This window comes from Cryptomeria japonica, chromosome 3 (assembly GCF_030272615.1).
Source record: "Cryptomeria japonica chromosome 3, Sugi_1.0, whole genome shotgun sequence".
Taxonomy (NCBI): domain Eukaryota; kingdom Viridiplantae; phylum Streptophyta; class Pinopsida; order Cupressales; family Cupressaceae; genus Cryptomeria; species Cryptomeria japonica.
The window spans coordinates 29,080,716-29,095,327 of NC_081407.1; positions in this window are offsets into that span (position 1 = coordinate 29,080,716).

Here is a 14,612-nt window from a genome sequence, read left to right on the forward strand (position 1 = left end):
ATCCAATTCAATCCAATCCAAATCCAATCAAACCAAGTCCTAATCCAAGGACCAATCAAATCCAGCCTAATCCAATTCAATCCAATCCAATCCATTCAATCAATCAACCAATCAAATCAAATCAAGTCCTATTCCAAGGACCAATCCAATCAAGTCCTCATCCAATTCCAATCCAAATCAAAATCCTATCCAAATCAAAATACAATCAAATCTAATCCATCATCATCCCAAGCCAAGTCCAAATCCATCATCATTCCAAGCCAAGTCCTAATCCTCATTTTCATTTCACATCATCTTCATAATCTTTCCCCTCCAAAACATATTCATCCAATTCTAATCTAATCCTTCACTCTCAACATGACTACCCAAAATTTCAAAGCTTGGTATGAGAAGATGCTCATGGAAATTCACGAATCTTCCTACCAAGTTAATCCAATAATCTCCCACTCGCCTATCATACCTTCATCCATCCCATCTCAACACATTACAACCAATCCCAATCTATACCATATCTCCTATCCTCCCTCTACCTTCGACGAGGGAAATCCATCTTATCCCCCATCCATATCTCCATATTATCCCTCATCCACATACTCCTCTAATCCAATATATATACCTCCATCTCCCCTCCCATCCATATCTCAACCCCCATCCTTTCACAATACATTCATTACCTCTACTCCCCATCCAAATCCATTACTCCATAGTCCTCCAATCATTAATCCTAATTCCCCAATCCATTATCCTAATCCTCCATCCAATTCCAATCCCAATCCCAATCCTCCATCTAATCCTAATCCTCCAAAATCCATATTGTCCACGTCCTCCAAATCCATCATCCATAATCTTATCCAAGATATGCTAGCAAAGGAGACAAAATCCTCATCTCAAAGCAAAGTGGCCAATTCTCCTCAAGTCCTCCATCCACCCCAATCACCTCCACCTCAAAACAAATCCCAATCCCCCACACTTCATGATACTCCCATTTCCCCGTCTACTCACATCAAAGCTTCCATATCTTTCTCCATCACACAATCCCCACAACTCCCAGCATGTCAAACGATTTTCCCAAAGCATGCTAGAATAGAAACCTCTCCATCTCATGATGCATCTCCCTCCACTCCATCTAATGATCCCATCACCTCCACTTCCTCTCATGATCATATGATTCCTCTATCATCACATGATCCTCTTCCATCTCATGATCCAATCACCCCTCCCACTCCATCTCACGATACCCTCCCTAGTCAAGATCAAAGTATCCCTTCATCTCCATGTCATGATCTCAATCCATCTAAAGATCCTAATCTTCCTTCCACATCTCATCCCCCTCAAAATGGACTCCCATCTTGTTTCCGAAATAATAAGGATCCCCAAGATAATGCTCAAGATGTTGGTACATCCTCTATTCCTCCTAAATCCAAATTTGCCTCATACAAATCAAAATCTCGTTATCCCTCATCTTCCGCATCCATTTTGGGACCCTATATTCATAAGTTAAACCCTTCATTCCTTCCATCCATTTTAGGCCCCTATATTCCGATGCTCAATCCTCCATCTCTTCCATCCATATTGGGTCCTTACATCCCTCCATCCACCACTCCATCACCTCAAATAATCCCTAAGAAAGATCAACAAAGGCACACATCCTTGGATGCCTCCCAACACTCTCTTTGCACCATCCCATCCATACAATCCATCAATCCTTCATCCTCATGCACCCATCCCATTGCTATTGGAAGCAATTTAGTTGCCCAATCTAAAAATAATAAAGCTCAAAATCCACAAAAATCAAAGGATCAACATGTCCCCTCAAAATGACATGCTCAAAAGAAAAATATAATATGAAAAAAGAAAAATCAAAAATGCCACAGGCCCCAAAAGAAAAAAGAAAAAACTATGTGGATTCCCAAAGAAGCAATGCATCTCAAAATAAAATCAAAATTGGCATCCAAACTTGCTAATCCAAAAGATCCATCCATTCATAAGTCCTCCAATCCTCCATCTAACACTACTCCATCTTCAAAATCCATTTTGGGTCCTTATGTCCCAAAATCCACCATCCCAACTCCTTCTTCTATTTTGGGTCCTTATTTCCCAAAATCCACACTCTATCCCCCATCTAGTCCAAAACACTCTCCTCCACTACTCCACCACCCTTCAAGGTGTGTGCCAATGTTGATCTTCCACAAATTCTTCAAAACCCCATCCATTATCCACCATCTATTTTTCACAATCCCATTCTGTTAATCCAATCCTTTCCAAATCCTTATCTTCCATCCCCTATCCATTTCATCTCCCCAACTATTGTTACCAACATCTATGAGAATACCTCTAGTTCAAAGAAATACTAAGGGATACCATCTATGGAACTAGACGCTTGATTCCTCCCTTCCTCTTTCACGCATCCGCTATCTTCCATATCCACTCATCCTTATCCTTCTCCATCCAAACTATTCCAAAAAATCAAAAAATCAAAAAATCAAAAAATCAAAAAATCAAAAAATCAAAAAATCAAAAAATCAAAAAATCAAAAAATCAAAAAATCAAAAAATCAAAAAAATCAAAAAATCAAGAAAAATACAAAAACAAAAAAATCAGAAAAAAGTAAAGAAAAATCATTCCATCCAATGGTGAAAACCACTTCTTGTGGCACCTTGGGTAAGTACCATGATGAAAACTTGGCAAACAAGCGTCATGTGTAATCCCTTCATCCCCTTGCACTCTACACTTGGGGGCAAGCTTCATCCACACAATCCTTCCATCCATCTACATCATATCTAAGTCCATTCTCCTTTCCTATCTTTGATCTTGACTATCATATCCATATCTCCATCTCATATCCCTCATCCTATCAAAATAAATTATCCATTCCTATATTTCATCTTGATCATATAAGAGGCAAAACAATGTATATGTATGCGTGCTTTGGAGCATTCAAGCCTTAAATTCACTACCATCCATATCCATTACACATTATCCTCCCACCTCATACATCTTTATCCACCATCCTTGCATCCTTAATTCCACTAGCTCTAGTGTGGGGCATTGCACTCCTTTGCAACATAGTCCTTGGGTCTCCATCACCCTACCCTCCATCCTTTATTCCTCCATTTCCTATCCATATCCATCCACTTATTCCCTCCATCTCCTATCCAAACAAATCCCTCATCCATCTATCCTCTTACCAATCCTTGGTTCTCCCTTGTCATTGGTTCCATTCAATCGAATCCTATCCACCAATCCACCCCACCCAATCCAATCTATAATCCAATCCTATCTTAACCAATCATATTCTCCATCTCTTGCAATTCAATCAAATCCTATCCACCAATCCACCCCATACAATCTAATTTATAATCCAATCCTATCTTACCCAATCATATTCTCCATCTCTTCCAATTCAATCAAATCCTATTCACCGATCCAACCCATCCTATCCAATTTTGAATCCAATCCTATCTTATCCAATCATATTCTCCATCTCTTCCAATTCAATCTTTAATCCCATCCTCAATCCAATCCTATTCAATCATGGATCCCCCTTTTTTCATCCTATCTAATCATTTATCCTTCTTACAATCCTATCCATTCCATCAAACTGAGCTTACATTCACTTGTGCCTAATCCAAGCACCCATCCATACTTCTCTAATCAAATCCAAGTACCAATCCTCTCATCTGCAGATCTTGCACATCTAACTTGTCTTTTATCATCCATCAATCAATCCATCACCCTGCCCATCGGGATGCATCCTTCCCTAGTCCAACAGTTTATCCAAATCCATGTCCTACTCTTGGCAAGAGATATCAGTTGGTCATGTGCATGTTGTTTGCATGCTTGAGCTTTTTGCTTTGTTTTTCATCTTGTGTCCCAGGACTATACTTGTTCACGGCTGCCTTGATCATCCTATATGTCTTAGCTAGTGTATAATGGGGCATAGTTTTTATGGCATGGTGTGTTCGAAGGTCTTCCTTTTATGAACCGACAACCCTACATTAGTGTTTATCAACACTTGCATGATTGTGTGCAAGGCATTCCTGTTCGACTGAGTGTCAGTCCACGCCTCAGATCTTCATATCATCCTGGTTCTTATAATCAATGGTGTAGAGTATCCATGGCAATATCAAATCTAGGTTTGCTCTCTATACTTGCTCAACAAGAAATCCAATCCATTTATCATTTCTTTGTCTCATTTCATTCACAACAGTCCAACTCATCCTACTTCCCTCTTTCATTATCTTCATCCTTTCATCACTTATTCTTCTAATTCCTTTTGAGAGCACACCCGTGTTCTTCAAACCCGCATGTCCTCTCGAGGGTGCATACCACTGCTTCCTTGTCATCCTTACTCCTCATCATTCTTCCTCATCTCATGACTGGGGCATCATGCTACTAGTCCTTATCCTTTTCTTTATCTCATGATTGGGGCATCATGCTACTAAGTCCTTATCCTTTTCTTCCACTATGTTTTACTCTTCTTTGATATAACATCATTTCACGACGCTATATCAAAGAGGGGCAAAATGTAGACACCTAAAATTTATATTTAATTAATTTACGCCTATCAACATAATTAATTAATTTAATTGTGTTATCCTTATTCTTCTCAATATTAATTAAATCTAATTTAATTAATTCTATCACTATTGTCCAATAATTAATTTATCAAATAAATTAATTATTCCCCTTATTCTTCTAAAGTCATCTCAATAATTATTTCCTCTAAACCCACTCAATTAATTAATTCTAATTAATTAACCTAGCCATGTAATTCCTACAAATCATTTTTCCTAATCCCACTTAGCATAATTAATTCTTCTAGAATCTCTCATAATCATGCTTATCATTATCCCTCAATTTTTAATTCCCACTCATGTCACATCAACATTGAGCCTCTCAAAGAAATTCAAATTTCTTTGAATCCCTCAATGCATCCTTATTTTGGAATTTTTAATTCCTCAAGTTTGAAATTCAAATTTCTCCCCCCTTTGTCCAAGGAATTTTATATTCCTCTTTATTTTCCCAAGGCACCCTTGATCCATGCCTTCTATCCAAAATCAATCTCAACCCTTCATAATTAAATCAATCTTGGCCCTCCATTGGCCTTCTCCAATCTATAAATTGGAGCCTATTATCCTCACAAATGAATCCAATTCTCAGGCATTGTCATGCTGCTCTATTCTCCTCTCATCTCTCTTCATAATCCTCTTTCAAATCTATCAAATCCTTAATCCATCATTCAAATCCAATCCTATCAAATCCTTCAATCCACCTTGTTGAGCACAAAGGAGAGTATTCCACATCCAAAATCAAGCAAGGAGCATATCAAGTGGAGCATCATCAAGGGGCACCTTCACTTCATTAAGCTCAATCCAAAGGAGAAGGTAAAATAGCAAGGTAAAATTGTCTCTTGATGTTTTTTAGCATTTTCATGTTTATTTCATTATGTTTTGATCATTTGACCTTCTAATCCATTTTCCCCTCTTCAATATATCTTTGTTCACACAATTACCTCTCTCTGATAATGTAGACATAAACATACATTCCATACCATTCCATACCAAATTTCATGAGTAAGTCACCTATAAATACAAATCATCAACCTTGATAACAAGGTCGGCTAAACCCTAAACCCATAAACCATAATTACAAAAATTACATCACACGATACCACCAGGCCAATATTACGATTTACATTACATAACATGAACCTAATACAAATTCCCAAACAATTATATCCGTCGAAAATTCTGCTAAGACCAATATCCACACATTTCACCAATCGGTAGAAACCCTCAGTGAAATAACATAGAATAACCAACCGGATCCAAATAGGATCACCAAATCATCACACTAGCCAATGTGAAGCCACCAAACAATTAGGAAACGATCAAGAACACCTTCAACACAATAGGAACCATTTCTATAAGTTAGACCAAAATCACTTAACCATTTCATCAAATATCACTAACTAGTAAAGCCAACTGGTACCGAGAAATATCAACTGGTAATACAGAACATAAGTGATAGCTTCCGGAGAACCAAATCATGAACCAACTGAATATGATAAGCATATAACCATCCTAAATAACCATCCAAAATCAAAACCAATGATTTGATCATATCGGATCAGAATCAGGCCAAAACTAAGTCCAACCAGAACAGGTCTAACCGGGATAGCAGCAACCAACCAGGAAAGAACCATATCCAATCGCAACACAGTGTTGACATCAATGACAACACATAAACAATATCATAATATTTCCAACAAAGGGGTCATCCTAGCAAGAAGACACCTCACTCAACCACAACTAGTAATACACTACACAATTAATTTTTCTTTGTGCCCAAATGATACTCATGAAGTAGAGCTTCCTCACACACTCTTAGAAGATCTGCCACAACCGTAGGTGTGATGACTTGTGTAGTTTTTTGTCTCCACAACCTACTCCAAACCCTAGGGTTCAACTAAGATCTTCTCAAGGGGCAAGAGTGAAATGATGACCAATATAACATAACATAACAATAGCTCAATTTTCCTGTATAGCCTCTTTTATCTTACACCCTCACTAGGGTTCCCTTTTTAAGTGCTCACCAAGTGATACTATCTTGAGTTTATTTAATCTTTTATCTCACTAAGATCTTCTCTTTCTCTCTCATAGGAAAGTGCCCAACTCCCCCTCTCACTAAACTCATATTAAAGTGCCCTTTTGGGAGAGTTTAACCTAGGCTAAAATAATGATTTAGCTTGGCAACTTAAAATATTACAAAATAATAATTGTTACCTCTCATTCTTGTTCTAGCAAACCATTTGTAACAAGAGAAAATTGTTCAACATGGATCCTCTATACATCATGTTATTCAATGAGGACCTGATGATAGACTAACCTTGATTACCAAGTCTAGCTAGGAAGGGGACATTACACATACATGTGGAGATCTTGATAGTGTTTGACTTGCTAATGAAAATGCACTTGTGGGTAAGTGCACCAAGATGGGGGACCAAAAATTTGCTAATTATTTTCCTGAAATATAACCATTTGGCACGTGTCAAATAGGGTACTCACCATATTTGGTGTGCGCCAATAGGTTTGGTGTGTTGAACCTAAGGTTTAGTCATGTCAAACCTATTTGGCATGTGACAAATAAGGTAAGCACCAAATGGAAATGCATTTTCAAAGGTGCATTTCCATTTGGCTAACGCCAAATTTGGTGCTAGCCAAATGTCTAGTATTGGCAAATTATCTTTGTCTTTCACTCTCTCTCTCCCTCCCAAAAATAATATATACATGAAATATAAAATTTAAGTTTCATGTATATATTGGAAGGATGTTTGAGAGTGGTTTCAAATCTCTAGGAGTTATAATGTAGATTCTAGGTTTTAGACAATCATTTAAATTTTTAGACATAGTAAATTTCAATAATTCTATCCCATTTCTACCTCTTTCTATCTCACTCTCTCCTCTCAACCCTAAGATCTAACACTCTCTCTCTCTCTCTCTCTCTCTCTCTCTCTCTCTCTCTCTCTCTCTCTCTCTCTCTCTACCTTTATTTATATAGGTCTCTCCCACCTTCTCTTGTTTTGTACCTCACCTTCATTCCTTACCCCCATCTTTATCCCCTCCTCCCTCGCTTTCTCTTCTTCTCTCTCTCTCCCTCTCTTATTGTTTCTCTCTTGTCTCTCTCATTCTCTTGATCACTACTTCTCCCTCCCACCCTCTATCTCTCCCCATCCCTAGGTATCTCCTTCCCTCTATCTTTACCTCTCTACTTCTCCATCCCTATCTCATTACCCACCTCTCTCCTCATCTATTTCTCTTACCTCTATCTTTCCACCTAGGCCTCTCACCCCTCTCTCCCCAAGCTCTAGGTCTCTTATCTCTCTAGTTATTTACCTCCATCTCCATATATCTCCTTACCCCTATTTCTCTCTTTGTGAGCATCTCTCTCCCTCACCACTCTATATCTCCCCTCTCTAGGTCTCTCCCACCCTCTCTTCTTCCCTCCTTACCCCCATATCTATTCTATTAATATGAGGATCCGGTTATTACTGAGAGGGGGGTGAATCAGTAATAAAACAATTTTGTTATACTTCAAAAACTAGTACTAGTAGCTAATCAAACAGTCTTCAAAAAAAATTTACCATACTGTTACCGATAGCTATTCAAGTGTTCATCATTAAGAAAACATAGAAAAGATAACAAATAAAGAACTCAACAATCCATCCATAACATGAACACAAAGATTTTTCATGTGGAAACCCAAATGGGAAAAACCACGGTGGGAATTAACAGACCCACAAAATATTTGCACTCTTTCAGAATGCGCCCTGTTAAAGGCCTAGCCCTATTATGAGCTTGACAATAATGCCCAGTTAAGAGCAGAGCCTGTTAGGATTCACCCAGTCAAGGGATTTCAACCTTAGCCCTATGAGAAGCTCTACCCTGTTAGGAGTAACCTTGCTAGAGGATTTAGAACTCAAGTTAATGAGACACTTGGTGAACGGATTTACAAATAAGACCTATTAAAGTCTACTGATTAAGGGATTTCAAACTGCCGTAGCTATTAGCAAAAAAAAGTGTAAATGATCTAGTCTCAACACTTCATAGCTTACTAGTACTGATCTTTTTTATCTCTTCTCTGCTTCACACATGCAGAAACTACAATCTAGTTCGGCTACACTCTCTTCTTCAACCACCGACACAAAATTCATTCTCCAACTAGACCTAAATATATTTTACAATTAGGTTGGTCACATAACCCTAACTACATCACAATATACAATGAATTTACATTTTGAGCGACAAATCAGTCTGCCAAAATACATTCCAAATCATTACAGATCATTATAAAAAGTTTCAAGACAATTTTCGTCATTGAATGATCACCGCACATCGATTTGATATCCCATCAAACCCTTGTCACATTCTGCTAAGCACTTTACTGGTTTCCAAGAAATTTGATCCTTGTATGCACTTAAACACCTTCTTATAATTACACATAGATTATGACACGTCATAATTAACTTGTGAACATGATAAGATTCACCACCAAACCATAAATCATCCCCGGTCAAAGATTTGTCACCGGCATTTAGTTCTTCCACACAGAATCCATATCAAACAATTACAAATATGCTTTTTGGTACACCAAACTTGATGCGGTTGCAATAATATACTCATGCTAGTGTTATAAATATTTATTCCAAACCGCAACACCTAACTCTTCATCGATCGTCTGTACCAATCTTCTGATCATCTCTTTGTTCTTGCTAACCTTGTTGTCAACCAGTTCCACTAGATCCACTACTAGTTAGGCTATATCGATAGGTCTACATGACTTACATGACTCAAAAAACATGGTTGTCATCAATGACAACACAAATAAATATTGGCAATCTACACTCTAATGAGAATGGTTTATGTTGTCATTGATGGCAACCAACTAGTAACAGGATTCTACAGTTTCACCAGTAACACGGACATAATTTGTTGGCACTGGAAGGAACAACAAGTTCATTCATCAACATCTAGTTTACATCGGCAATTAAGCATATCGACACTTAGGCCGACATAAGACAAGTTTTGTTTATATTGTAAATGTAATAACCATGATATATTGTAAAGACTCATATATGTATGAGATCTTATAGGTCATTTTTGATATGGCATTATGTAGAAGATAGCAAAGGATTTTGTAATAAGGCAGATAGGTTATGTGAGTGAATTTCTTTCATCAACAAGGTTTTTGGTTATGGTTTCTGATAGAGCTTAAACTGGTACTGAATCAAGCATTGCAGATGCTACTTTGAGCAGTACATTGTCTTGGATTTAATAATCCATTTTGTAGTCAGTGAGACTCTTTTGTTGAGCAGTGAGCTCTAGGCTGTTGGCCTTCCTGCATGTGCATGCCCCTATTGTAAGTAATATTTATTCATATTGGCCAGTCAGTAAATATTGTGGTTCACAAATCCCACCGAGGTTTTTCCCTTACCGGGTTTCCTCGCCAAAACATCTTGTGTTATGGTGTGCATTTATGTTGTCTCTGTTATTTCTCTTTGCTGCATTATTACTTGTTTACTGGTACATTAATTTGTGTTGCAAAGTTATAAATAATTTCAAATATTCAATCTACTGCTTAGACACTGATTCACCCCTCCCCACTCTCAGTGTCTTTGGGACTGTCATTGCATCTAACAATAAAGTCATCATACATCTTACTATAATCATCATCATCAAAAATTTCCATCTTGACATAATATTAGTTTTACCTATCATCTTCTTATCATTAGTTATTCCAACAACTCATCTCATCATCATCTCAATCAACTATGTTCAATGCCAATATATTCCTACCTCCCTCCCTCTCTCTTCCCTCTCCCCATCCCTATGTCTCTCTCTTACTCCATATATACCCCTCTCTACCTCCCTCTCTATCTACCTCTATCTCTCTCCCTATGCCTCTCACCCCTCCCTCCCTATGCTCTAGGTCTCTTAACTCTAAATAAAGAAAGACCAAGTGAGAGACAAGGAGGGAAAGATGGGTAGATCTGAGAGAGAGAGAGGGGGGGGTAAGGGAGGGGTTGAGAGAAAGAGACGGAGGGCGAGGGGGGTTGATGGAAAGAGAGGGAGAGACGAGAGAAAGAGAGAGAAAGTGAGAGAGATAGAGTGAGGAAGGGGAGACTGATGGAAATAAAGGGGTATACTAGGGAAGAGAGAGAGACCAAGTGTGTGTGTGTGAGAGAGAGAGAGAGGGAGAGAGACCTAAGAAAGAGAGAGAGATAGAGAGAGAGAGAGAGGTAGGGGTTGAGGGAAAGAGAGAGAGCCCTTCCTTCCTCCGACTCTCTCTCCCTCTCTCTCTCTCTCAACTGCTCCCTTCCTCCTTTCCTCTCTCTCACTTGGGCTCTCTCCAGTCTCTTACTCTTTTTTGATCTCTCTCTCTCTCAAGGCTTTGCCTCTCTTTCCCTCAACCCCTATAGTCCTCCCTCTCTCCCTCTCTCTCTTTCCCTCCCTCCATCTCTTTATCTTGGGAAATATCTCTCTTAAGTCTCTCCCTCTCTCTATGAAGGTGTTGAGAGAGAGTAAGAGAGAGGGAGGGAGGGAAAGAGAGAGATACCTAAGAGAGAGATCTCATGTGAAAGGAATAAACTCAAACAAAAGCCTCTGACTACTTACCATTCACCAAACTCACATCCATACACACTAGGAATTAAAGAGATGCACTCAAAACTCACATCCATACACACTAGATTTAAAGAGATACAGCTAGGAAAGGTCATATCATCCTCTATCACAAAAGGATCTACATGGGGAATAAAGTTTTTAGGAAAAAGATCAACATTACTCTTTAAAGTCTCACCTTTGAGAGGGAGTTCTTTGAAAAAGATGTTAACCATCTTATCTTGAACTAGGGTATCCTTATGAGTAGGACCAATTTGAGGAGAGGGAGATGCTTTATTTTTAGAGGGAGAATGATTGAGATTCATCGAAGGTGAGATGTTATCAAGAGAGTTATCAATCATGATTTTATCCCCTTTGGCTAGGGTTCTCTCATGGGGGAGAGAATAATCAGCACCTTCTTCTAGTGATTCACCCCAAATGGTGAGGTCATTAGGAAAAGTATTACAAATATCTTTCACAAAGATGTCCTTATTCTTATTGCAAATTTTGGGAGAAGGGATAACATTGTTCATTAATTCTTCATCCTCGGGAAGGAGAGAATCAATACATGTATATAAATCATCCTGTTTCATCAACATGTCTTCAATAGAATTGAAGAGGGGAAAAACCAGCAAGGTGGATTAGTGGTGGTTAGCATTCAAATCAAACACTAAAAGTATAAGAAGATGAAACATGCATAAAACCACATAAAACTATGAAAATAATGCTTATACCTTGCTATCTTTACCTTCTCCTTCGGATGGAGCTTGATGAAGTGAAGGAGCCCCTTGCTGATGCTCCACTTGATGTGCTCCTCTTGCATGTTTGATGTGGATGGCTCTCCAATGTTGTGCACAATATAAAATAGATTTTAAGAGGATGATATGGATGAAATGGTTAAGAGTGGATGAGATATGATTCGGACATGATAAGGTTTCTAAGATGATTTCCTAGGCTCAAAAGGGAAGCATAAGATTATTGAATTTGGAGATGATCAATGAAGGGATGGAGTCCTCAATTTATAAGAAGAGGAGAGGAAGAATGGATGGTTGGGATGGATCCAAGATGAAGGGCTAGGATTGCTTGTGAGCTCACACAAGGTCCAAGAGAGGGTGTGGAGACCAAGAGATATGTCTTAAAGGCATTTCTTGTCTCCACACTCCTCAAGGTGCATTGGGAAGACTTACCAAGGTACCTTGAGAAGAAAAAGATGCATTGAGAAGACACAGCAGATAATAGGAATTCAAATTTTCACAAAAATGCTCACGCTAATCGCAAAGTTGTCGTGTTGAAACAAAAATAGAGCAGATAACACAGTAAATAACAAGAATTCAAATTTTCACAAAAACGCTCACGCTAATCACAGAGCTATCGTGCTGAAGCAGAAACAGAGTAGATATCAGAGCAGATAACAAGAATTCAAATTTTCACAAAAAATGCTCGTGCTAATCATAGAGCTGTCGTGCTAAAACAAAAACAGAGCAGATAACAAAGCTGAAGCAGATAACAGATAACAGATAATAGAGTTGAAGTAGATAGTAGATAACAGATAACAAAGTAGATAGTAGATAACAGAGCTGAAGCCGAGGTGCTCGCACTAAAATACAGAGCCACCAAAAAAAAAATTGAATTTTTTTCTTGCGGTCACAATATTTTGGAACCTGCGTCTCACTACTCACAAAAACTCAAAAAAAAAATATTAGTTCTTAGGAACGTGGGTTCCACCGAGCGTGCCAAAATGAAGAGGGAAAAAGACTTGTGAGGTGGATTAGTTAATAAGCATGGAAATCAAATATGGAAGCATATGAAATCAAAGACATAATTTGAAATGCATGAAAACATGAATAATGAAAATACATATACCTCACACAATCCTTTTACCTTCTCCTTCAGATGGAGCTTGATGAAGTGAAGGTGCCCCTTGGTGATGCTCCACTTGATGTCCTCCTCTTGCTTGTTTGATGTGGATGGCTCTCTAATGTTGTGCACAATATGAAATGGATTTTAGGAGGGTGATATGGATAAAATGGTTAAGTGTGGATGAGATATAATTTGGACATTATAAGGTTGCTAAGATGATTTCCTAGGCTCAAAAGGGCAGCATAAGATTACTGAATTTGGGGATGATCAATGAAGGGATGGAGTCCTCAATTTATAGGAAGAGGAGAGGAAGAATGGACGGTTGGGATGGATCCAAGATGAAGGGCTAGGATTGCTTGTGAGCTCACACAAGGTCCAAGAGAGGGTGTGGAGACCAAGAGATATGTCTTAAAGGCATTTCTTGTCTCCACACTCCTCAAGGTGCATTGGGAAGTCTTACCAAGGTACCTTGAGAAGAGATAGGTTCATTGGGAAGACAGAGCAGATAACAAGGCAGATAACAAGAATTCAAATTTTCACAAAAATGCTCACGTTAATCGCAAAGTTGTCATGTTGAAATAGAAACAAAGCAGATAATAGAGTAGATAACAGGAATTCAAATTTTCACAAAAATGCTCGCGCTAATCGCAGAGCTATTGTGCTGAAACAGAAACAGAGTAGATAACAAGAATTCAAATTTTTACAAAAAAACACTCGCGCTAATCGCAGAGCTGTCATGCTGAAACAGAAACAGAGCAGATAACAAAGCTGAAGCAGATAACAGATAATAGATAATAGGGTTGAAGCAGATAGTAGATAACAAATAACAGGGTAGATAGCAGATAACAGAGGTGAAGCCAAGGCGCTCACGCTGAAATACGGAGCCGCCAAAAAAAATTTGAATTTTTTTTCTTGCGGTCATGCTATTCTAGAACTTGTGTTTCACAACTCACAAAAACTCAAAAAAAAAATATCAGTTCTTAGAGACGTGGGTCCCACCGAGCGTGCCAAAATGAAGAGGCGAAAAGACTTGTGAGGTGGATTAGTTAATAAGCATACAAATCAAACATGGAAGCATATGAAGTCAAAGACATAATTTGAAATGCATGAAAACATGAATAATGAAAATGCATATACCTCGCACAATCCTTTTACCTTCTCCTTCAGATGGAACTTGATGAAGTGAACGTGCCCCTTGTTGATGCTCCATTTGATGTGCTCCTCTTGCTTGTTTGATGCGGATGGCTCTCCAATGTTGTGCACAATATGAAATGCATTTTAGAAGGGTGATATGGATAAAATGGTTAAGTGTGGATGAGATATGATTTGGACATGATAAGGTTGCTAAGATGATTTCCTAGGCTCAAAAGGGTAGCATAAGATTACTAAATTTGGGGATGATCAATGAAAAGATAGAGTCCTCAATTTATAGGAAGAGGAGAGGAAGAATGGACGGTTGGGATGGATCTAAGATGAAGGGCTAGGATTGCTTGTGAGCTCACACAAGGTCCAAAAGAGGGTGTGGAGACCAAGAGATATGTCTTAAAAGCATTTCTTCTCTCCACACTCCTCAAGGTGCATTGGGAAGAC